This window comes from Lathamus discolor, chromosome 8 (genome assembly GCF_037157495.1).
Source record: "Lathamus discolor isolate bLatDis1 chromosome 8, bLatDis1.hap1, whole genome shotgun sequence".
Lineage (NCBI taxonomy): Eukaryota > Metazoa > Chordata > Aves > Psittaciformes > Psittacidae > Lathamus > Lathamus discolor.
Window position 1 is genome coordinate 17,809,184 of NC_088891.1, and position 27,210 is coordinate 17,836,393.

Below are 27,210 nucleotides of genomic sequence, written 5' to 3' on the forward strand. Positions count from 1 at the left end.
CACCAATACCTACTCTTCAGGCAGAAAGCATCCAGAACATGCAGAGCACACTACAATAGCTTGTTGCAGTTTGGCTTGGATGTCAAAGCTAGCTTTTCCTTCCCAGTATTCCAACACCAAACACGTTCATCCTTTAGCATGCAATTCCCATGCCTACAAATGGCTTAGGCACAGCCACTGCTTCCATAGTGACAAGTTTGCTGATTGGCACCATCACACCTTTGCTAGGAGTTCCTAGCTCTTGCTGAACTCTTAGTAAGCAGAAGCTGTGAGTAGGAAACCAGTGCCTTTTTACAAGCAAATTAACAACTTGCTTCTCTATGACGGGCAATGGCCTCCCCATCCTTCTGTATTCCCAGCTTCTGCTGAAGTTAAAACACAGTGGCAGTGGGGAGCCATAAGACACTTTCTTATAGCATTCCACGAAATAGCTGCAGTACACACAGGGGAAGCAGAGATGCTGAGAGGAAGATGGTCACAGCCCCACTGTGCACTGACCTCAGCTAGGAATCTTCAGAAGCAACCTCTACAGAGCAGAGACACTTCCCAGGTTTAGATGCAAATTCTCCTCCCAACACTGCCCACCTAACCAGCATGATTCAACTATAGTTCAATCCATCTCAAGAGGCCCAAGGTAAAGGGAGGAAATTTTGCTCAAATCTAATGGATGTGCCCTTGAACTGGTTCAGTTGTTCAGCTCTACTTTTAAATGACATGGGCCAGCTTCAACTCATCACTTTCCCTGCTTAGGGAACTGTCATAAGGCTGCTAAAAGTGCTCAAAACTTCTAGTGTGCTTCCTCCTTCCTAAGTTACACACAATCTCAAATCCAGTAAATGCTTCCACCTCTGTCCCTGTGATTGCAGTTTACTCACAACTGGTATTTAAACTGTTGCATTTGGTTTTGAATTGAGTGAGACTTTCACCACTTGACCCCAGCCTTGCTACAGGTATACAGAAGAGAAGAAGGCTGATCTCCACACAGCTCCTCAGGAGTCCTCACTACAGAAAGATTTTGCTGCTGCTGCTGGCTGCTATCTGCTGAAATGGTAACGTCTGAATGCCTGCTTCACTAGGAGCATCCTGTAATTTCTCAGCAGTCATTACTATAAAAACAGTACACCTCCAAGCTCAGACAAGCACTACAAACACAGCAGTGTATTAGAAGGTCTTTAGTTTTTTTCCCTGGTTTACATTGTATCTTGGTCTTACACCACTGCACTGGAAAACATTCCCTTTAATAATTATTTTGAGAATGTATGAAAGTGGTACTAGATTAAAAATATTATGAGTATTTACCATTGATAGTGAAAACCATTGAGCTGAAAAGTTTGATATTTAGAATTTTTATCTGACTCAAAATATATATCAAGGCTACTTTTCCACATACAAAAGAGGTTTTTAAAAGGTACATTTGGAAGAACATTCACACCACAAAATACATAGTATAAACCAAGATATAATTTATGCTCTTTGCTGCCTTAAACCTCTTTCAGCTGAGAAAATTACAATGAGAAAAGTATTTGAAATGTCAGACAGAATATTAATATCGCAGACACTCTAAAAAAATGAAATAGTTGTTTTAATTAAGACTTGTTTTAAGTCTCTTGTCAAAATAAGAAGGTAGGCTGTGTCGCAGCTGTATTTAGGCTAATGTAAACTGAGTTCTCAGGCCTGGAGGAAAGAAGGTTATTAACAGTTTGGTGCATCTGTTTGGGCTGTTGATGTTTCTCATCTGATTGAATTCTGGCCCCAGCAGATGCTCAATGAGCAAAGCTCAGCTGCTGAACATTTGTACGAGTACTGCAGGTCTTAGAAAGAAGTTTAAATACAAACTGGGGAAGGTAGGAGAGAAGCAGAGTGGGAGACAGAGACTGCACATCTTGTCCTCTGCACTAAGGATTAACTTGTTAGAACCTTAGAGTACTGATACACCTAAAAAGTCATGCTCAAAACTGTGGTTTACCATGTCTATAAAGACAGTTACTTAGGCAAAGCTAAACTCCTGGAAGGAATGCCTGACACATGGGTATTTCTCTAGGACAAAGGCAATTCATTCTTTTCCCCCAGACTGATGAAACACATTAGCCTTGGCAGCATCTCACAACTATTTCATCCTTAAAGCTTTAGGTGGAAGCTATACAAAGGCCTTGCCCAGCTCTCATCTTAGTAACTTCAAACTTCTGCTGACTTTATTATGGAAAGGGTTTATTCCTGAGAGCTGGGCAACTCAACTTGGCTCTTCTTCACATACAACCAGGATGAATTACAAAGCTCTCAGTCCTGACACATGGTTGCAACCTGTTATTTTGCTGCACACACACCCCTGACAGTTTTCACTCTGCCCTCCCCTCCACTCATATTCCTCAGGCTTTTTTATCCCATTCCATACTGGAGTTTTGCTTCATTACTAGATATTTTCACCAAGAACTTGCTTCCATTAAACCTTCCCTGACAGCTTTACCTGTTCATTATGGCCTCATTTGCATTTTTGTGTAATGCTATTCCAGGAATAGCATTGTTAGCAACCAACAAATTAACAACCACCACCAGATGGTAAAAGTGTCTGACTGATTATTCCAAAAAAACCCACATAAAATGTGACTTTTTTCATAGTTGTGTTCATTAAGATTTGTAAAGGCTTGTTTAGCTCAAGATCACTATCATCTATTTAGTGGTCAAATAACATTACAAAGCTATTACTAAACAGTGAGTTCCAGTCTCCACAAAACATTAATTCAATCAGCGATTACAAGAAAAATCTCATTTCAAAAGATGTCACTTTTCAAACGGCGTGCCATAAAGCTTATATGTCACACTTCCCCCTGGCTTTGATTTAGAAATTGTGCCCAAAGACTATCACTATGAGAAGCTATTTGCATTGAAGAGCTGCTCATTTTACTTGCATAATTTCTAATTTTTGTATGATAGTATATTGGCACCTTCTCATCTGAGCTTGTATCCCACAACTGGATTTAGCAGACTGACTAGAATCAATCTGTGTTTTGCCAAACAGCTCACAGAACACACTGAATACATGAGTCCACACTTGCATAACTCCGTACAGCAATGTTCAAAACCAAGAATTTATGATTCTTCCTCAAGGTATTTGCAAGATTTCTGTGTCCTTGTATTCTACTGTAAAAATACTGGCTGGACATAAGCAGCAGGTAATTCTTGAGCTAAATATTATGCATATGAGTCTATTACCTCTCCAAAGCTTCTTGGCTGTTAGCAAACTTTCATATGGAAAAATCTGTTTAGATTGGTAGTTAGACTTTAACCATGATTTGCCAGCATTCACTCACAGCCTGCTCTGGCTAGGTCAGATACAGACTACCCATTCCTGACTTTGTTTCCATATTTCTCTTTTTGTTTAAATCCTGACTGAAGACACAAGAAATATTTCCCAGACCTCTTACTATATCCAGACCTCTTACTATATTCATACATGAGTCTCTTACTACAATTCAGAGCTTGAGGAGAGCAGAAATCATATAGCTGCTATCCTCCATTGATACGTTGCTAGCATTCAGTCCTTGCAGAAAAAGAGATTGGGACCAAGCCTTCCAGGAAGGAAGCACTCCCACTTATTATTAAATTAATGCCACTATGTACTTGCAGACTCAAACAATTTTTTAAAGGCAAAAAAGGCATTCTCCCCACACCAGACTCAAACTTCGTGAGTGTTCTAAGGAAACTAACACAATATACAGTAACAGAGGTCTTGACAGTTCTCCTCTAATTTATTAATAGCAAGCTGAATTACTTTTGTTTCAAAAACCAGAGACAAGTAAGCTGAACAGATAAACTTCTACACATTGCATAATTTGCACAGCTCATCCTGTTCTTTGGTAGGAAAACTTGGCCACAAATGGCTTTTAACTCTAAAAAGAAATAAAACTGTGACCCCAAACTGCATTGAGTGCATCTAGTTAAAACATACACTGCAGGAACTAAGGTTTTCCATATTTTCCAGAAGTCAAGTGCAAACATCACAACACCTTGTCTAAGGCATTCTTCAGAGCTTTAGAAAAAGACAAAACTTCTTGCATTCTTACCCTTAGGCACTATTGTTTGTTTTTTCCTTGTGCAAAGAGATTTCCAAATCACTGCTTCCACAGACTGTAAAACTTATCAGACTTCACATAAGAGTTGGCTCTAGATCAAGCCCTGATATATTCAGTTCTGTTGTTTAAGGAGCACCCATAGCAAGAATTTTATTCGTCCTCCCACCCCCTGTGTTATCAAAGCCTCATCTTCTATTCCCTGTTGCAAAATTAAATTCCATGTGATTTTCATACAATATAGACAAGAAATCCCTAAAGGAAGTTTTTACTGATTAGACTTTTAAGAAATTCTTCTCAGTCATTATATCAATGAATAAAGACTTCCAAATTCAGGCCTACAGAAAGCAATCCCAGGAAATCTTGAACTATAAACTTACTTTTCCTCATCCTTTTTGTTTTAAATCTCTCTTCAGATTTTCATAGACATCAAACCTTTTAAACATATCTTAAACAGAGATGATCTTGACACAGATTTTATATCAACATAAACCTAGATAAGGGTGGGGTTTTTAGATTTACTTGCTTATTACGCCACAATGACATGACTGTGCACATACCCGTATAATTGAAATCACACTCCATGGTGTTAGTTAACCTACTCTGAACAAACTGAGGCAGATAAACTGGTTTTCAGAAAAATAAAACATTTCAAAGACAATTTCTAGTCAGTATTCTTTCCAGAGCCCTTAGTAGTGCATCCAGTATTTGGTTTGCTAATGCTCCAAAGAAATACCTACTTACAGAAGCTCCTCCAGTATGAATTTTAAAAGGAGTCTCCAAATTGCATTTTAGCAAATGCAGTTTTAGCAAATGCTTACCTTAAGGTCAAATATGAATGTTAAGTTGTACTGAAATGCCAGACCAGATTTTCATTACAAAAATAGGGCAGTAACACCACAAAACCCCAAACTAAGCCAAAAAGCAAGCAAGCCAAACTATTAAGAACAGCAGTTTGAAAAGAAGCAAACCATCCTCAGAATAAAAAGAGCCATCAGTTTAGTGTCTCATGAGAAAATTTGTAGCCTTTGATTATACAATAATGTACTATATTTTTCATGAGATTCCTTATAAAAAAAAACCCAAGTATTCTCCACGCAATGAGTGGAACTCTTTCCTTATATATCATGTAGTCTTCAAACATCAATGAAATTGTTGGGTTTACCTTTTTTTTAAAGTATTTTTAACAATTGGCTCTATAAAATTTCCAGTGCTCTTTTTCAGTGCCTCCAGTGAAAAAGGTAGCCTTATCAACATGCTCCTATGAACACATATAACTACATAAGCAAACAGGCACCAGAGGAATGCAGTAAAGAACAAATGCCACCAGAACTGCTGATCTAAAAATCTTCTAGATAACCTTTAAGATCAAGAACCTCGCTTCTACAATATTTTAATACAGCTCAATTACTTTAGTTATTTCAAGAAATCTAACTTTGGTGGATGTATGTTTTCTTCCCTTTTGTTCTCTCTGGTTTGGCCTTTCTTTCTTTATCTTTTGTCACTTGGCATTTCTCACTAGTCCTTTTCCTTCTCCCATTATCTTTAATACACTTCATTCTCCTGAAATGTTTTCTCCATCTCAGCTTTATTATTCCCTGTCACCTCTTTCTGGTTCAACCTGGCAGTTTTGAGAGTTGTCTTATTTTCACAATATAACTTGTGTCACAGATCCAGCGTAATTCCAGCTGCACCCTTTTCAACCCTTCAGCCTTCACTGTTTCTCTAAGCAGCTATTTTGAAAAGGAGTCCTGCATTCTGATCAAAAGTCAGAGCTGCTGCTCTCCTCTTTGTCTCAAGAAAGTCAACAAGGAAGAGATAAGGATTGTTGCTCCCCACCTCGATTCATCACAACTTAATGAGCATTGATTAAAAATTAGAAAGCTTAACCTGAAAGAGTATCTTGGTATCTCTATTTCCATTTTTTAGGATATAAAGTAAAGGTGAAGAAAAATCAGACTCCAAGAATGCATACATCTCACAGAAATTGCTATGCTGAAATAACACTGCCTAGCTAGACTTTGAACATCTACTGCTTGTATTACAGCAAGTCTGTAACTGCCTTGACTTCAAGTTAGCTTTCCACAAACTCGGGATGTTCATTTCTGTAGTGAATAGCCTAATTGAGGTTACAACAGAATCAGTCCTGGGTTTGTTTAGTCAATATGCCCACCAACTAGTTGTCTTCAGGTCACCAGTGACTGATCCTGACTTCTGTCCAACCATCATCCCAACAAAGAATGAACTTAGATGAAACCAGATGAGTTTTGCAGTGTCATCAGCAGGCAACAATCCAAGACTGCACACAGCCTCTCCTAGTCTGAAAGACTGCTACAAGAGATGGAGACCAACATCATGGACTGGATGAATTCAGCAGCTTTATAAAGATTGGTCCATGCACTAAGGAATGATATGACGATGGTATATTGAGAAATGTGGGATCTGAGCATGACATGTATGATATGGAATAAGGGGTGGATACTGTCCTGGGTTCAGCAGTAGCAGTCATTTTTCTCCTTCTTGGTAGCTGGTGCAGTGCTGTGTTTTTTACTTCCAGCCTGGGAACAGCGCTGATAACACCAATGTTTTTAGTTACTGCTCAACTGTTTAGTCTGACCAAGGACTTTTTGAGTCTCATGCTCTGCCAAGGAAAGGGGGAAGCCGAAAGGAAGCAGAGACAGGACATCTGATCTAAACTAGCCACAGAGGTATTCCATGCCACAGCACATCACACCCAGTGTATAAACTGGGGGCAGGTACCCAGAAGGGCTAGATCACTGCTTGGGTTGGGCTGGGTATCGGTCGGCGGGTGATGAGCAGTTGTATTCTCTCCCCTTGTTATTTCCCTTAACATTATTATTGGTGGCAGCAGTAGCGGTTAGTGTTATACCTTAGTTACTGGACTGTTCTTATCTCAACCCATGGGAGCTACATTCTTTCAATTCTCCTCTCCATCCCTCCAGGAGCTGGGGTAGTGGGGAGGGGGGGAAGTGAGCAGGCAGCTGTGTGGTTCTGAGTTAGCAGCTGGGCTTAAACCACAACACTACCTGAAACTTTTACTAACAGTAGTAAAACATATAAGCAGTTAACTCCTCAGTAAGGATTCAGTAAGACTTGTCTTTTGCAACTTGTCTTTTCCTTTTATTGTTTTAAAATGTGTGGGTTTCCCCTTCCAGAGGACTACAAATACTGAATTCTGTGGTTTCAAGAGACCTTATTGCTGTCAGATAGCATTACACTGCTAAAAACTGAGTATGAAATGGAAAATGCCTTTTCAAAGACATTAAAAGAAACTCTCCCAAGTCCTTTAAAAATCAGCAACAATGAGTTTAAGTTGTTCAAGAGTTGAGCTCAAAGCCCTGTATGGAGCAAAGACCACAGCCTGATCTTGCTGACTGTAAAAGAATCAGCAAGTCCCTTCTGCACCCTAAAGAAATGAAGAAAGTTCCACATTAGGGACAGAGTGTATGTCACTGTGACCCAAAGAGGGATGATTCTCTGAGCAAACACTATGCAAGCTTATCCACCTCCAGCATTCAAACAATTCCTACAGATGCAGACCAAATAACATCAGCAGCAGCATTTTTGGTGGCTGTTCAATCTCTTGTGTCAAACTTCCCTTGAGTGAGGCAGTCATGCTGCCTCTTGGCTGTAAAGCTCAGAGGAGGTTATTCCTCCACCACATATTTTTGTGGTTTGCAATCAAGTACTTTCTTTGGGAGACGGAAGCATTTGAGAATCATGTTAGACCACAGAGAAGTATTTCATCTCCACCACATCACCATCTCTGGACCATTTTAAAGTGCTATTGCCAAGTAGTTGTCATTTCCATCTCAGAAAGCCCTTGAAAGGCTATTTACACTTTTGTCTTTCTTCAGGATTAGATTACTGTAATTCTGTATTGACTGTCTTGCACAACAGGGCTCCGCACAGTCTCCAGCAGGCAGAGCCTGCTGCTGTTTGTCATGAGAAATGGATGATTTGAACATATTGTGCTGATTGTAAAGCCGTTCCATCAGTTGCAACTAAGTCAATGAACTGATTATAAAATTGTGCTGTTCAGCTTATGGCACCAATCGTGGTCACTGCCTTTCAGCTGACTAGTTTAATTGGAACTAACTAGCTGACTGCTTACAGAAATTGTGTATAGTACAGATCACATCCTTTCTTTTCTCAGCATTGCATGAAAGCTGCATGAAATACAGTATGCCAGCTACAAGCTCTTCAGTCCTACCACTCCACACCTCCCAGGATGAATTGGGGATGTCTTTTTAAGACTGAAGCCGAAAAAACAAACACCAAACCACTTCCTGGCAGCTCATGGTGTTAAAATTGATTTTATGGTGGGCTATTTCACTTGAAATACTGATGTCTTTGTTTTGTTAGCCATGGCTTGGATTGCTTGCCATATTCACTTCAGACTAGAGAAGTCCAATTATTTTCTAGTATCTCTGTTGTTCACTAAGATAAACACTTAGTTGCACTTAATATAGCAGGAAGCTCCTTCCACCCCTTACAGACCTGAACATTCACATTACTATGATAATCCACTTAATGCTTTGTTTACAGCTATAAACAATGTATTGTTCAACTCTAGTTCAAGCTGTCTCCATCTAACAAATATAAACCTAATATTTATTATTAGCTATTATTATTATTGCCCTAGTCAGGTTTTTAGCATCTCCTGGCTAGCAAATTATCTGGCATTACTATTCATTTTTTTGTTAGACACAAGGCATCATCTCTGCAGAATTGTAAGGCTAATTAAGAAACGCGTGTTAGATCTATGTTCGTTGCATTGAGAATACTCATCAAAACTTATGATTTATAGAGTCGTGTTGAATTAGCAGAGCAGAACTGGGCCTCATCTGCAACACACCTGAACCTGTGATTAGCAGTTACCTTTTCCAAGTTCACCACAGCCTTTTTTTCAGAACTGGTTTCTATTTGCAGCTTTGTGTTCCCAGAATACCAGGTCATTCCCCACAAGGTGCTCCAAAACTTCTGGGTCTGGTTCCTTGTTTTATGACCAGAACTGCGCTGCCTGCATGCCTTCTAAATAATTATAACATGCTCTCAGTGTTCTTCAGTATTTGATAAAGCAACAAACAGATGATGCCAGCAAGACATCTCTACCTCAATTTGTTTTCTTGATCATTTGGCTGTACTTCATCTGGTTTAGATCTTCAGTTCCGTGCAACAGGGTCCTTTTTGTGAAGTGTAGCATACTAGTATGTGCAGCAAGGGAGACTCAGCAAGCTAGGAGCACTCAAAGGGCCTCAACACATTTACAGTGAAAATTTCCTGCAGCATAATAGGCTTCGTGCCCACTGACACCCACTAGGAAGCTGACTAGTGACAATTTGTTATTCTAGTCAGAGTTGTTTCTTGCCACTCCTGACATTAAGATTGTAGTAAGAAAGGATATTTTTATTATACTGAAAACATTATTTGAAACAGATTCAGAATTGCTGGAGATCAGTTGATATAGTTCATCTCAACTGAAACGAAAGAGTAGTTTGAGGCTTTTTCTTCCTTTCTGTGTTTGCATATTTGACAGTAGCTGTTTCCGTATGCTTAAACAAGTGATGTCTCTGTCAGTTATTATTTAATTCTCCTCTCAATCACAATAGGCTGTACAAAGACAGGTCAATTATGTACCCTTTTTGTAAAAGACACTTTCATTAAAATAAAGTTCGATCAAGAATCAACAGTATGTAAGTCTTTCCTCCTGTCATCTCTAAGGCACCCAGAGATTTGCACTGAAGTTTCTTAGGCAGAAGCAGTAGAGAGATTCCCTCACCTGATCTTTCTCTGAAGAGGAGGACACAGCTTGCTTTTACCTCCATATTGTAAATATCTAATGCAAAATGTTGTTAAAGAGTAGATTTTTGGTAGAGTGGTACTAGCTATTCTGGCTAGATTTTGATCACACTGGAAATATATAAAGCAACATGGAAAATCAGCACAATATTGAAAATAGGCATAGGAAGATTGGCCTGCTTCTGAGGCAAAAATAGATATTGCAGATTGTAATGCTTTCCTTAAGCTTCTGTAATATACAAAGTTTTTAAATATTTGTTGTATGAAGATGGCTTTACGGAAGTTCAAATTAGTGCAAAATATTATGATTTGCAGGAATTACTTGGTAAGAAAAAGGAATATCTACTGAATAAGAAATCCAACCAAATGCAATTAACATTAAGTTTATCATATATATTTGCTCCAGGAGTAAACATCCAGACAGAAACCAAGCTGTGAGATTTTGTATCCAGAGTAACAGACAGGATGACAGGAGATCAAGCCCCTTTCATTTAGCTTACTTTTAGTAAGGATACCAAAGTACATTTTGTGTAAGCCTGATTTATGTTTTCAGTCTGCTGGAGTGCATTTTGGAGAAGTTCTAAATGAGAAAAGATCATGAAGGACTTGAAACAGAAGATCACCACCTCTGAAGGTGAAGCAGGAACTGGGACAGCTTCTAAATATTTATCAAAATCATCTACTACTACTGGCAGCTCCAGGGATCATTAGAGTCTTAAATGAGAAAGTAAATCAGGGAAATGTACCCAGGACATTCAAGAAAAAGACCAGCTATTTAGAAAATTAAATACAATAAGCATATCAAAAGAATATTAAGTGCTGAAGAAGTAATTATGCTGTTGTATTAGAACAATGTAAGAGAACAGGGAAGAGTCCCCCGTGCCATTGCTCCACCCAGCATGGAAATAGGGAGTATTGTCACTGCTTACAGCTCCTTACTTCCAAAACAGGTTGCCCTAATTTCTTCTGGCTCCTTTAGGTTGCTCTAATTTATACCATCTGTGAAAGACTTTAAAAAGTACAGGCCAGAAGAGGATCAGCAAGTGAAAATTGATTTGTCCATTCTTTATTTCCTTTCAGCCATTTGCAGGCAAAAATCTCTTCATTGGTACTATTTCACCAGCTCAGAAGGGTTGAAGGGCTGACAATGTGGTAACTAATCCAGCCTTGCATCAAAAAGACTTAGTTCTTTAACAAAAGGGAGATTTTCTATTTTGAATGCAACATTTGAAGTTTACATTTACAGGTGTTTCAGTGTAACATGTTCCTTGCTCTGAAGATTATTGGAACAATTCCAGGTGTTAGTGGGGGTGGCACTTTGAAACACGAAGAGACACCTTGCAGAAGGTCAAAGTAAGATAGATTGCTTGAAGATTCCACAGTAGCAAGTTTCACAGAGCATGGTAAATAGAAACTGGAATGTAGATCTGTTGGAATGTACAGAAGACATTCAGATAGTAGAAGGAATCAAGGAAGGAATTCAGCTGAAAATACATTCTAAAAATCAAGTCTAGTACCAATGAAATACTGCTCTCAAAATACCAATGAAATACTGCTCTCAAAGAGGAACAAGTTTCAACTTCCTTATGTAGATTTTCAAAATGAAGCATTCAAGCTCACCCGTTGTAGGTCAATGCCACACTGATGTTAGATCTTCTGAAAATCCCAGCAAGAACATACCAAATTCTGTCAAAATATATTCTTGATGTATTCCAAAACAGAACCAGAAGTATAACCTATCTTTTTTATAAATATTTATAGTAAAATACCTTACAAGGATAAAAAAAAACTCTGTGTTTGATCTCTGTCACAAGACACCTTGGGACACAGAAATATTTCATGCATAGCCAATAGCCACTTCTTGTACACATAAATGATCATAACCCGTTCTCTTACGTATCCACAAATGAACATGTACATTGGCAGAGATAACAGTGGCTTACAATACAAGCATATACTTGTGAATACTGCCTGTTCAGTAAGCAAGAAGCTAAAGGGTCTCAAGAACAATGCATTTGCTGAGTGGCTTTCCTTATTTTAACGTGCCTAGCAGTAAACAAAGCGACTTTCATTAATAGATAAATCATACCTATTTGTAGTACAATGTCCACAGGACTCCTGTCAATCACTAGCAATATAGAAACATTCATAAGCTAATCATGGCTAAGCTAATTTTGGCTCTTTCAGAGCCAAATTATGGTGCTTTGTGCCAAACCTTATTATAAATTAATTGCAGTCCTAGTGCATAGTCAGGAATTTGAAAAGCAATACAGAAAGGTGGTGTTGCACCTGGATGCCATTTAGAGTTACGCTATTCAGTTTTTCATCTTAAATAGAGAAAACAAAGCATATCAGGCCTAATGCCATTAAAATTGATATCCAAGCCATCCAAGAGATTACTGCAGGATGTTTTGACAAATTAAGCATTAGAAGACTCCTTTTACAACTCCGCTGCTTTAGAAATCAAGACTGAAGGATAGCTTGTGGTTCAATTCCCAGCTGGCCTCCCAAGACCTAAAAGCACATTGGCATTGTTCTATAATTTCAAGCTAATTGCTATACCTCTGTGTTCTGTATGTGAAAAACAGTAGCAGCAGTCCTATTTAGAAAGAGCTATTTCTTTTGACATCTACTTAATGAAAGCTGATAATGTGCAAAGCTTGTGTCTTGAGCAAATGTGGTTTTAATCCTTTCCCCTACTTCTCCATGCACATACACAGCTTCACATTGTCAAGCCTCGCAGCCACCATCTTCCATCACTGTTCTTCAGGTAAAAGCCATGAAGCAAACATGAGTAAGACTCTGACTAGCCTCTGTGGATCTACTACCCTTTGTGTAGGAGAGATGTCAGGTCTTCCCTTTGAAAATCACGTATCCTAACCTGGATGGTTTTTTTCATTATTTGTGTTTTTCCTCTGTTACCTGTTCAGCAGGAGCTCAAGTAAGCCCCAGTCCCTTTCTCTCGCAGTTCAAAAAAAGCCAGAGATACTACTGATTCATCATCTCTTTGACATCACTGCAAAGTACTCAATTGCTTGAAACACTGAACACACCTAGCAGGTCCACTTACTGTCAACCACCAATATGGAACTGACCAAATACATGGAAAGGAAGAAGCAATCTGCTACCAGATCTGCACTGCTTCAGCTGATGGTCACTTCAGTGAGAGGTTACCAGCTAGCATGGTGGAATATTAAATTCAAAGCATAGGAGAAAAATCCTTGCTAACTTGATGGAAGTATCTAAAAAATCCCCAAAACTAAAGCAAACATGGAAGCTTGCTTCCATCATAGTATACAAACCTAGAAGCGGTATATGCATGGTCCTTCCCTCAAAGCTATCCATTCAGGTTTGTATAATAAGAGAACCGTTAACTACATAGACATTCCAGGCTGGAAAAAAGCTGGCAAAGTTAGGCAAGCTTGCAAGGATTCCAATAATTTGACTCTTTTCACTGCACACTCTACACCCACCTCCCCAAATAAAGCAATATATTGAATGCAAGCCCTCACCATGCAGCAATACACTGAGCTTCATTCTGGATGCAGTATATGTCTCCCTGTTCAGAAGCATGGCTGTGACAAGTTTTCTGTAACTGCTTGGTGCTTCTTTTGCCAGGAGGAAGCAAAATTGACCTATTTTTGACAGTTTTTAATGAGATGAGGCTAAAAATTGAGGAACACTTACTGAAAAGAATTCCTTTAAGTAGACATACAGATTCTAGCGATTGTTCCTCAAGTGACCAAGGAGTTGATACACTACAAGCTGAAACCTTGTTTAAAAGGTCAAGTAGAAGAACAGATAAACTCACCAGAGTTAAAGTCTTTGCCCAGACTTACATTTCTTTTTATTGCTACAAATGTGAATAGTGAGCAAATCAAAATTGCCCCCATAATATAAAAAGCCCAGAGAAGAATTTTAACTAGGTACAATGTAGAGCTTTGGTCACAGCACAAACTCTCCTCTCCAGCTGGATTTTGGACCAACTGGAGTACTTGCTTTCTGGTTGTCTGAAGAAAACCATTACGCAGCTTATCCTAAAAATCCTCCATCCCAATTAGTCAAAAAGGCCATGTACAGAAAAAGGCAGATTTTGAACAGAGTAAAAAATAAAGCATACAGAGAAAAACCTCCTATGTGGTCTGTAACTGATCCAGTATATTGAGACATTCTCTGGTAGCTGGTCACCCTACTGCACACACTGAGAAGTTACACTATTTGTTAGCAAAATCTGGACTGCTTCAAGCACTGCTGGAATTTCAGGTGATTTATTTTCCACACTAACTTCTATGCCTATCTGTTAACAGAAAACTTTTTGTTTACAAACATTTTGATCTGCTGCTTCATCTAAAAGTGGCCATGGTCTAACTACTCCTTAGATGCATAGGTCTGAACCAAACACCAGTAAGTTTGTCTTAGCATCCAAACAAAGTAAATTCTTAAGCATGCAGGTTCCTCTACAGGAATATTCTTCTGCTTTTTAAACCTAATGACTAACTCTAACATTAACTCAACAGCTTAAGAAATGTATTGTTAACTTCCTGAAATGTCAAACTTATTACGAAAGCTAAAATTGAGATAAGTTGTTTTTTGACTACCTGACTTTCAACAAACTTACCCTAATACATTTCTTGACTCTACTGGAATAACAAAAATAGCTTGCTTCATTTTCCCACAAATACATTAACCTCCAGAAAAACTTTTCTGATAGAAACACCATTGCAAGAGCCGTAAGAAATACAAGAAAAACAAGTTTAAAGATGTTAATGGCACATAAAAATAAATCCAAAGATACTTTCTTCACTGCCTCCAAGTTCTCATTGGCTTTTTCTGACTTAAGGGAAGAGAACAGAAAAAAAAAAAAAAAATCAGAAACAACCAGGACCAAACTGAAATATTTACCAGTTTTATTTAGGAAAAGAGACTATTAAGCCTCTTAAAGGTTAACTGATATGAATGAGTTATCATATACTCCCCTTGTCTTCAAGGTTATAGACTGTTTAGCAGAACTCTGCCAAACGCCAGTTATCTGAAGAGAGCTAGAAATCTCTCTGTTGATGACAGACCTCTGAGCAGATGGTAAGTAAATCAAGGTCCTGATGTGAAATGTTAAAGCTTTTATGCTGGAAGACACTGTTAAAGCATTATCCAGGTTAAATCAGATTCTGTAAAACACCAGTTTACTAGTAGGCAGGCGTGAAGTCTTCCACTGAGAAATTCTGCAAGTTTGGTGGCTTGGTTTGTTTGAGGTTTTGTTTATTATTTTAAAAGACACCCTAACAGATTCATTAGATTTTCATTTATTTTCTCCTGTTGAGAACTCACTGCAGTGGTTCCATTGAAAGGGTGGAATGAGCAGGTCAAGGGAGGACCATTTATTTATTTGTCATTATTTCTGATCTTGCTTAATTAGGCCAGTAGGGTATAATGAAGGCAGGTTCCATACCACTCAGAACATAGTAGACATCTTAGAAGAAAACCTATTATGATTAGGTTGCCCAACTTAGATATGCCCAGGCAAACCTGGGACACAGAAAACCTTCTCAAACAATGTTTTAGTGCCTAACCATTTGGAAAGGATCTAGTACAGCAGAAACACACCTGGTTTTCTTTGAAAGACTACAGTTACCAAAGGGCATCTGCTAAACCTGCATAGCAAGACTAGAAAACACTCCGGAAGTCCTTTTGAGTAACTATAGCTGCGGTGAACCAATTTCCTTGAAGCAGAGGAAGCAGTAATGCTCCTTCAACTTGCAATGCTTCAAATCGGCTTGACTACCAAAATTAAAGATAAAGCACCAAAATCTAGTGTCTTCACAGGAGAGAACAACGTTTGTTAGGCTTGATAATTTGGACCACTAGAATTTACGCATGATTAATGTGTATCAAATTGACATTATGACTTGGATGACTTCACTGATTGCTCTATCACGTTCCGTGGCTGATCCAGGCTACTCTTGTTGCAGAAGCTTACCTTGAAAATCATGTAGAATTGCTCTATAACATTGAATATCTGATTTTAGAAGCCATATATGCAGCTAAATTCAACCATAATCCTGCCAATAGCAGGCATGCATGACATGCAGTTTCTCCCAACCCTGAAGTTCCCATGAGAGTAGAGGAGGGGGGAAAAAAAAAAAAAGTCAAGGATCATTCAAATAATTCATAGAACCTATCCAGACAATTTCAAGCTACTACAAGACAATTCTTCCATTGGAAAAAAGGACAAAATACATGTTATTCATTAAAAATTTTCTTCAGATCCTTACACTAAACTTGCAACTCAATTATTTATTTGCCAGCTACAGAAACAGCTCTTTTATACTATTTTCAGTGGCCTGAAAAGCCTCATATGAATAGGGACTGTACTATTGCTTTTATTTATGTAGTGGTAAGCACTGGTCTAGCCACATGTTTTAAATTTCCATCCAGCCAATAGCAGGCCTCTACCTTCTTCCCACAACCCCCATCTTGCACATTAAGATCCATAATCCCTGTGCTAATGCTTCCATTGTCCTTTAACTTTCGGAGTCAATTCCAGCTTATGCTCCAAGGAATGGGAAGGGGGGCGGGGGGAAGGAGAAGTACATTTTTGACAAAGACCTTAAGTGATGAATACAGCTGCAGAGGGGGAGAGAATCCTCTCCCCCCCACCCCGCCCTGAACCTTGAGTCTTTTCATTCACTTTCCAAATGCACTGAGATTAATAATGCCTCTGGGCCACTGTATGCAAACCTCCACTGTGCATGCAGAAAAAAGATTATAATTGAATACCCTATTATGATAGGCAAGGAAGAAGAAAAGCAGACAGACAGACAGGGCTCAAAGGCTGAATTGGCCTGGTTTGGCTTTCAGCCCACAGCACCTACAATTATCCTGCGATGACTTTTATTTATCTATTTAGTGTTCCCACTAGGCAGAGAGAGAATCCAGTATTAATTTAGTGCTCATGGTTAGACAAAGCTTTAAATTGGAAAAAAAGTTATTCAAATGGATAACGAAATGTGGCTGGAGACCTAATGTCCTGCTTTGAATGGAAATAGTAGAAACCACGGCCCTCTGCAAATATTTTACCATCTGACAGTTTATGCTAGAAGTCTTCTAAAAGACACTTTTACAGAACAGCTTTACCAATGTAGCAGTACTAAAGTGTTTTGTGGACAAGCAGCTAGCTGTTGCTGAGGATTCCAGAATTTCATAGCAAAAGAAGTGAAGGACATGAGCAGAAGAGAAAAAAGCAGCTCTGACATATATAAAAGGAAAGGATGAAACTTTAAATCCAGGATGGTACCTCCATAGCTATTTGTTTATGGCATCTAGATCAAGTCATCTAGTTTGCTCCTAAGTATCTCATCTATGGCATAACATCCTCTTCTAAATTAGGACAGGGTGTTGCTAGCTGTTACTTTCTGTTCAGTGAAGGCCTTGTCAGTACCATGGTCTGACTAATAATCCTAAACAGCATAGGTAATAGGAATAAGAGAAAGAAACAAGCCAAATTCTCATCTTGAGACCACTGTGTCAAAGATACCTGCTTGAATCAAGCTGGTGCCTTCTTCAAATGTTTGAAGGTGCACTTGGTGCTAGCAAATTGTAATGTAAAGAAAACAGTTGCTGTCTTAGCTGCAAGTCATTTTATAAAGACTTGCCAGAAAATATGAATACAAGACTTTACATGAAAAAAGCATCTGAACAAATTCAGAGAGGCAGCAGAATGTCGAGTGTACAATCAAGAATGTGCAAGTGTTGATCAGGACAATTCAGAATGGTTGCTCGAACAAGCAGAGGGACATGTCTCACCCCATCTACAATTTGAAGTTTAAAATCTATTCCATAGATCTAAGGATCAAGCTTAACTTCCATGGAACACTAATACTGCATTCCAGAAAATAATCTAAATTGATTATCTGAACTGTATTGTCAGTGCTTTTTTGAAAAGCCACAACTGCTCCACTACTCACCACTGTGCATGAAATGTCTACGGCTTTGGAAAGCAAATCAAAATATGGATTAAACTGATAAAAATGATAATTCCAGACATGATTAGATTCACTGTGTTGTGTAGCCTGCACAGCAGGTGGGGGATCCTTCAGAAGAATTAGGGAAAGGTTTAGGGAAAGCAGATTAATGGCAAAAAGATTAAATGTGCTCTAAAAGCAGGACAAAACATATTTTTAAAATGACAATTCTAACAGCAGTGCTTAGGGATGCTCTGGAATGCAAAGTACACATACTCCATTTAAATACCAGATGCACAAATGTCTCCTACTTGCAATTATGCAGTGCATTGGATGACTTTAAATCATAAGCTGAATAAGCATTTGACATTAAGTGCTACTAGTGACAAATATTAATCAAAATATTGCCAATAGTTTCTATCACACAGCAGTCAAGGTCTAGTTTCCCTTTCTCTGCATGAAACTTTTGACAAAACTGATCCTATGAAGGCTTACCATGCTGTTTAGTTTCATATCCAGAAATAGAGTACAGTTGAAAATGCAACACAGTAATAGCAATTTCTAGAGCCCTGAATAATGCACTTTGGTTCCACCGCCCTCTCCAGTGTTGAAGGTTTTCTAATAGAAGATGCTGTGTATTTAACTGGGTAAGAACAAAAAAAAACCAAACAAACAAATGAACAAAAAAATCATAGTGAAAAGGGGCAGCTTCCAGAGCCTAAGAGGAGAAATGCTGTTTAGCTGATCAATATAGGTTGCAGTTCTATCTGCTGGCACCAAAACAGGAGTCCACTGCATATGCAAGACCTCAGATATCTTAAAAAAGCATTAGCAGCAGCAAAGCAAATGTTTTAGCTTATCATCCAGAATTTCTCACTCCTTTTTGCCACAAATACTAATAGTGGTACACTTTTACATTCAAAAAAGCATGAATTAGACTGCCTCCAGTTTTTAAGTCTACAAACTGACCTGACAGAGAAACCTGAAGTCTTACAAAAAGAAAACACAAAAAAAAAAAAAAAAACCAAGCCATAGCACTAGGATTTGCATATCACTCCCAAAGTGACCACATGGACTTGCAGCCTTTCTCCTCCTTTCTTTCACCCCAATCTCTTTAGTTCTTTTCAATCCATTTGTTATGTCTGTCTTTATTCTGTAATCTTCCCCAGGCAAGCATGTCTTCTGCATGCTCTGTAAAGTGCTTTTTCAGGCAATAAAGCAGAAACTGTCTCTCAGTTTCCCCATCTGTAGCAGCAGCATACAAACACAGTACTCACCTACCTCACAAGACAGCAGCCAAGTTCAATATATTAATGAGTGTGAGACATGTGGAGATCCTCCTTTGGAAAGCTCTACAGGAGTCTGAAGTTTTGTGATAGGTCAAAAGTGAGGCTTTACAGCCTCAGTTTCCCAGTCTGAGGACAGACCCATGTGCTTCCTTAATTAAAGACAGGGTTAACTACAAAGTAAGCATTAGGGCATGTTAGCTTGGAAGTACATAAAGGGAGTGCTTACAAAGTATCCTGGTATCAGATGGAGAAGAATGACAATAAATTATTTTCTTTCACTTCATTTAGCATTAGGAAAACTTGCCTCACCGGATGTCATTAAACTCAAACCAGGTTTCTAAAAATCTCAAAAAAAAAAAAAAAAAAAAAGAAATCTAGACTCCTCTAGCTTCTGTCTAAAATAAACCCTATCTAACTACAGGCTACATTAGACCAGCAGAAAGGAACAACACTGTTACAGTCCAAAAGATTTCAGCCAGGCACTCTGATTTTATAATTTATTTTTTCATCATTAAATTTGAAAGTGCTCAACATGCTATTTCCTTAAATTTTTCATAAGAGTGTAAAAAGTGCTTGAGAATGGGTCCAGCCTCACTTTTAGCTCCTTAAATTCAGCCTTTCCTTATGGCAACTATTGTATGACCAAACAGCAATTTACAGGGATTCTCCCCCTCAACTTGTATCTTAATTTTATTACTAGTGAACATTCTAAAATCCTTACTAAGTTCTCTTCAGTCTCATATCTCAGGATATTCTCTGCGCTCATAACCACAGGGGACACAAAAACGAGCAGTACTGCCAGAACACTTAGTATATTGTGCTGTCAAGCCTCTGCTAATCCTACAAAGCTGTAGCACACTTTAAACTATGGTCCACTTCCCCCAAAAACAAAGCATAACAAGTACTTTCCACTGCTATGCTGTAATGCTCCTTCATTCAAGTAGACAGCAAAGCAAAGCTTCCGTACAAGGTACTAGGCTATGACATGCACATTAAAAAATACTGTTAAGTCCAGGGCAGAAGGACCAGAGGATAAAAGGTGCATGTGACAATGAATTTGTTAAGACTTTGTACTATTAAATCATTCTGTAAACAAGCTATCTTTCCTCCCCCCACCCATAGTGGGTGATGACATCATTGTTCACATTTGCAATACTTCAAAAATTTCAGGGTGCTGAAAAGTAAAACCAGGAAATATACGCTATATAAACTAATATTTACAAACACCTCATTTCCAGTCTGTAGATTTATTTCCATACCCTGCTCTTTTATTTCTTGCTTGTAACAACTGTACTCACCATTCACAAGTCCTCAGCATTGCAGGGGAAGTTAGCCCTCAGAAATGGGACATGGCGGTCCACAGCGAGAGTTTCCATCTTCAGCAAGGATCTTGCCATGGAGAAAGCCCCCTCCTGCACTTGCACAGTTGACTTCAGGTAGGATTCACCCTGCAGCAGGGGAAAACCAAAAGTACTTAATGTAAAATACAGTTTATAGGAATGCAAGGAGCTTGAGAGCTGCAAGCAAGATGACATTTCAAGCCATCACTGATGCTGACAGTCGAGGTGACAGCTGGTGTCACCACCACATGTGCACACACCTCTCCCTTTGCCACAGTCTTCCATTTTCCTGGGACAAGCACCATACTGACATGAGGCTGTTAAACAGGACCCTACTGAAACCACACAAGAGCTACAATCAAAGATGAAAAGCCAGGTAATTCTGACCAGCACATGTCAAGAAGACACTCACTGTCAACACTTAGATAAATTAAAATTCTAAAAGAAGTACTTGCAAAGTGATGATGTTGTTAATGTGTCACAGACGTATTTGAGCTGCCATTAAAAGTCAAAATACCAGAAGAGAAGCTTGTTAAGGGAGGAGGCCACAAACCAGTCCTGTCAGGGAGCTGTGGGGCTCAGCAGAGGGACAGGTCTTGAGCTGTTCCCTCAGCCCAGGAGCAATCAAACCCTACACTGGCAGAGGTTCACCAGCTCAGGCCTTGAACACCTCCAAAGAAACAGGCTGTGTGCAGACATGGTCTGACATGGGGTGGTCCGCCGCAGCATGGCTTTGCTTTACTTACTAGGATGGGCATTTTTAACTTTGAAGTCCATTTCTTTCTTCTGCACCTGAGGACAGTGGAACTCTGCAACAGCAGTGGAACTCTGCAACAGCAGTGGAACTGAAAAGCCACCTCTGAAGCAGATTGAGGGTAATAGTCACAACCTGTACTACACCCTGATAAAAGAGGCAGCAGATGAGTCTGAAAGGTATCCACTTTAAGAAGGATACAGATACCTCAGTGCTCAAGAAACAGTCTGAATACTCAGATTTCAATAGACTTCTGCATGTAAGCTACAGAATGGTCCAGCCACAGTGTCAGCACCCAGCCTGAGAAAAGCAGGCTTACAGTATGTCAGGGCATTCAAATAAAAGCTACAGGAGACCCCTTCTCCTTCAGTTTCAAGAATTTTCCTCCACTCTGTCTTCCAAGTAACATACTTTAAAACTTGGTTAAGACAGCTCCCCATTGTATTTCCCCAGAAGACTCTGCAATGTTAGGACTTCAGACGTGGTTCTTTGCTTTATTGTATAATTGAGTTGCTTCACAATCTGAGAAGCTTTTGTGCTATTTTAGAGCTGTCTTGAAGAAGACCATGTAACTAGTCTCAATTGCAATAGTATGAAACATCTGGGAGCAGGATTATTTCTGTCATGTGCTGCCAAAATAATATTTTGCTTATGGAATTAAAATTTTGGGGATTTTCCCAAATCCACAATGTTCCTGAGTGCTTAAATTTGCATTGACGTTTACATTAGCATATACATGTGCAAAAGACCATCTTGCCAGCCAACTCCTATTGGTTAACTCCTATAGCTTAACTCCACCTAAAGCTAGGATTAATGTGTGCTCCTGAAACACACTTCAGTTACAGTAACTGACTTTCTTCAGCTAAGTGCCTTCTCCCATCTGCTCTTACAATCACATGTGCAAGTGTCCTCAGTGATCACCTTGCCATACTTACAGATGCTTTCCCCACTCCCTAGAAAAGGGCTGATTCCATTTTCTAGATGTGTTGTTTGCATAGACTTTCAAGTTTCAGCTCCTTAGTAGAAATGACCACAGCAAAATGCTGAATATGATGCCGTAAAGGCATCTGCTTCTTGTCCTAAAGAATTGCCAAATACAAATGCTTGCTGAAAACCACCAAAGCAGCTTCTAAGCATTTTGGCCCCATACACAAGCTAGTGCAGTACACAAGCAACTATACTGTTAATTGCAATGTTTATTTTCACTCTTTCAGCACAAAAAGTCTCCTGATAAAACAGACATTTGCTGTCTTGTTTCCAGGGGCTATAGAAGGCAGCCCAACAAGCCAATGCTCCCACTTAGCTACAGCCCTAGATGAGAAAACAGGCGCATTTTCATCTTGAATCCTTGTATGAGAGTTGAATTCAACACAGCTTCTAGGATTTGTTAAAAGTCAAAACAATAGAAATCCAGTGTGTGAACTGTCCATGCATTTCAGTTGAATTGCAAATTCAGGCTACATTGTTTGCTCCTTCAGTGTTGAAGGCAGAAACAACATGCTCATACCCGGCTTCCAAATTACTTCCCACACCACTCCCAATACCGATAGCTCCCAAATGCCCTTTACTCAACCGCCAGAACTTCTCACTTCCCTGTGACAACCTCTACTGTGCAACTATATACATTAACACAAATCTGTCACAGCAGAAACAAGGGAGGACAGTGTAAAATAAACACAGTTTATTATCCAAATATCTGACAAAGATTGTATCATATCTACAGCAGGAAATATCAGACTCCATGAAAACGTTTTGATTATATGCTAGGAAAAGTTGCAGCAGAAAGCCAAGTCAGTACCAAAAACCCCCTTGCTTTGTCAGTACATGGCCTCACCAAGCCTGAGCTTGGCCATGGACTGGCTGCACTTATTTCTTGTAAGAGGGTGACAAAAGCCAAAGGCATATGAAAGAGGCACTCTTGAATAATTGTGTTGGAAAATAACTGTCCTGCAATCATCTCACAGAAACAAGGCTTCAAAGTCCTATTACTTACACAGGCCTCCACACTGCAGAGCTGGAAGAGGCATTAATGCTGCCAGCCTCAGGGCTACCCAACCTCTGCAGCCTCTCTCACACCACCTGATACGAGCCAGCACTTCCAGGTGTATTCCCAGCCCAAAGGCTGCTACTCCATATCACTGCAGGGACATGCCCTTCAGCCCAGTTTACCTGCTTTACCTTTCTCACATTTAACTTAAGGTTTCTCTTACATTCTACCTTCTTGGTAAGAATAAGATCAACAGCTTCACTGGCCAGGAGAAAATTGGCAGACTGATAACTTCCTAGATAAAACAATAATCAAAACCTATCTCCTATTTACATATTGCAGTAATTTGATTTGTTATGTTAGAGCAAATTAAAAGGACTATGCCCAGAAAGGTCCATCAGACCCTTGTAAATGGCAGTTAATGTTTCTTTACAACCTTATAATGGAGTGCAAGTCAGGCTGATCACTGACAAGGCCAATGATTCAAATTAATTGACTTCCATGAAGCTAGCAGAATTCAAGGACCATTATTAAATCCTGTTGGCAAGCCTCAATCATTGCTCTTTCAAGTCAAATATTCTTTCTACAGAAACATGTTTTCCCCAGAAATACTTGTTCATATCTGTAGAGGAATCCTCACTCAGCACATCTTTTCTAATCAATCCCCCATAGCCTTAACTCCTTTTGAGACCTGTTTAAAGAGCATGACCATAACTTCCTGAAGCAATATTAAATGAGATTGTAACATTCACACACCAAGTAGAATTTCTCTTCTCACACTCGCCTTGTATTATAACCCAAACTGTACAACACTGGTGTTCATTATGTTTTGTATTACCTACTGCTCCTACATATTTTATGCTCCACACTTGGGTTTAATACCCTATGCACATATTGTTCACAAAATGGAGTAGTTAATCTTTTTTAAATGCCCAAACCATGCATCTAACAAGCCTTTACGTTATCAAAACTGCGACAAAGGCTGTGTTTTGTTTCCCTAGCAGTTATGTATTACACATATCCTTTGGCATTTTGTTCCTGATCATTCACATTTGACATGGGAAGTATATGACCTTTTAACTCTATTAAGAGTTTATGTTACATCATGCATATATTCTCCATCCTTCTCCTCTCTTACTTACCTGGAGTGAACTTTGTAATCTATTCATAGGTGTTTAAAAGGCTCCAGATTTCACATGCAATATACTGTATTTTTTCATGAATTATTCAGTGCCAGCATTCTTACATCATCCAACTCCAGCTGGCTCTATTTCTTCAGTTCTACTAAGGTCTTGACTTATGAGCAGAATCTCCTGTTATTCTTTCTTTGTCAAACCTTATTACAATTAATATTAATTACATGGATTCTAATCCAGTATGTAGGTTTCTGGGCATATGATTGTCATGTAATGTTCAGGTTTTTTCTTTGCAAACTTCTATGTAATACAGTATTCTCCTGTCAGAATGCTATCAGCACCACATCTATCTACTTGATGATAAATGTACAGCAATAGGGTTAGCTAAAGAAGTTCTGTGCAAGCTGACAGGAATTCCCATAGAGAAGCCAATCTCGTACCTTATCCACAATTTCCTACAGCTGACATGCAGTTAAACACAAGGTGTAAACAGCCTGCTTAAGGAAATGAATAACCTGTTACAGCTTTGAAATAAACGCTGGCCTAGGATATTAAACTTCTGCTGGAGACTTAGGTATAATAAGTAGATTCTGACAAATACTGTTCACACAAATGTCTGCAGAATGAGGGTGTTCTATGAATATTAATGAAAACACGTTCTCATGAGCATTCACAATCCACACGGTAAGCGCAGGAGTCTCTGACCCTTCAGGTTCCTTGTATGTACTAGAGTGACAATTCTGACATAGTTTCAAGCTAAGACATTTTATCCCATGGCTGAAAAAGTAGGACCTCTATTTAGCTATGCAGGTTAAAATCCACAGTAGATGCAGAAATAGTTATAGGAATAACTGGAGAAAGAACTACAACTGTTAAAAGCAACAACTAGATACTCTGCACACTCCCATGTAATACCATTGGCTTCAAAGATGGCCATCAGTTACAGATTACATACAGATTAACAACAAAACAATGGACTTTCTATTAAGCCTGGTTAAAGCTTAATACACACACTTGGACTTAAAAAACAAACAAACAAACAAACAAAAAACACCAAATGCAAGTCTAGAATATACAGTAATGGTAGATAACAAAAAACCACCACACACTGTATTGCAAGAAGGTTACCAGGGCAGAAAGTTAAGGTAACACAGAACGAAGAAGTGTGGTATGAAATAAGAGAGCAGTAAAACTCAGGAATACATCATGGTGCATGTAAGACATTAGGAGAAGTGACGGTATCAACAAAAAGCCAATGAAAGATGAAGATGCAACTTGGCCCACAGCTGTGAATTAAAAACAAAGTATGATTAAAATAATTCAGTCTGGACACATGGTGAGTTAACTAGACAAGAACAACAACTGCTGCCCTATCTGGTAAGTACGGAGTAATCCTTTCCCCTCAGGTAGGACCCAAAATTAAAAATGAAAATTCGGAGAGCATTACAGCCCAGTGATGTCAATTGACATCATACCAGCAAGCTGCCAACAAGGAAAAAAATAATCTATGTTCTCTCCAACGATTTCTAACTGCTCAAATAAAACATTAATTCCTTGCTGTATTTGCAGTAGAAGGAGTATTACAGCTAGAGAACACTAGCCCAAAAGCCTACTGCTGAGCACAGGTAATTATCAGGAAAAAATGGAGAATGCGTAGATGTGCTGGGTTTTGCCAGCTGAGCTAAACATGCAATACCCCAAGGCGGTATGTTGCCCTGTCGTCCTGCAGCCAAAGGAGCCATGGAATACACAACAACTACCTCATTTTCCAGCAGAACTAGCACGAAATATCTGTGGTCTGCATCAAATGCTCAGGTTATCCCATCGGTGTTTGTATCAGCTCAACAGTCAGCACATATTGGTTTGGGTACTTTGGAATTGTCTATATTTCTGCTTATCTTTTTCCTCTTGCTAATACTACCTTTAGTTCACATCATGTGATTGAAGCAGATTACCAGTAACAATGCATAAATAAACTCATTAATGAGGTTTTCTACATTAAAAACCCCTTTTCTAGATATGATACATGCCCTAGACATTCTAGGGGTTCTAATATGCTTCGTGACATTGAAGAGCAAAGCAACATGTGTTTCTTTAAACTTCTGCTGACTAGACAGTTTATTTCCAACACAGAACTTGAACAGCAGAGTAGCCTTAGAATAAGTTTAAAAACAATTTCTTAATACACAAAACAATTTTTCCTAAATTTGACATAAAATTTCACCTGCACCTTGACAATGTATTGTCTCACTAGTCAGGTTTCTCTGCTGAAGTTCGTAAGTGACCATAACTATGGGTCTGAAAGCATGTTCTCTGCTGGAATCACTACACTGCCAGTACCCTCCATAAGCTCTCAGGGCATAGGCAGAAAGGTCAGCATCAAGACAGATTATCCTTCACAAGAGGAAAAATGTTTTCCTCTCTCGAGGAGTTACTGTTTGCAATCGCACCAAAACTCCTGTCCATAGGGAAGGGAGGAAAGGGTCTAATAGTAGTAAGAAAGTGATAATGGATTACAGGCATTAAAATATATGCTTATACCATAACATTAGGAACACTTCTCAGCACATTTAGACCCCAAAGTTTTTTCACACTTAATCCTTGTGAAAGAATTTCTTTAAAGCGTTGTCCCAGTATGACTGTGTATCTTCAAACTTGGCTGCTCTGAAATCCCTGAAGTGTTTGTGTTACAAAGACCAGAAACCAATAAGCAGATGAGCTACTGCGAAGTCAGCTGGGGTGTGAACTTAGGCCTCCACAGTGTAACTGGAGAGTGTAACTTGCACAGACTCTCCCAAACAGGAAACCTGTTACACCAGTGTTTGCAGAGTGAGAATATGGACTTGGGCAAGTGCT

At 39.0% G+C, this 27,210-nt stretch overlaps 1 protein-coding gene across 2 annotated transcripts in view; it reads right to left on the reverse strand.

Moving 5' to 3' along the window:
* Positions 1 to 27,210, reverse strand: part of RORA (RAR related orphan receptor A) — a 400,239-nt gene that overhangs the window by 366,150 nt on the left and 6,879 nt on the right. For both annotated transcript variants that reach the window (XM_065688646.1, XM_065688643.1), the window contains exon 2: positions 20,436 to 20,585. The gene's annotated coding sequence lies outside the window, so the exon portion shown is untranslated. The remainder of the gene's footprint in view (positions 1 to 20,435; positions 20,586 to 27,210) is intronic.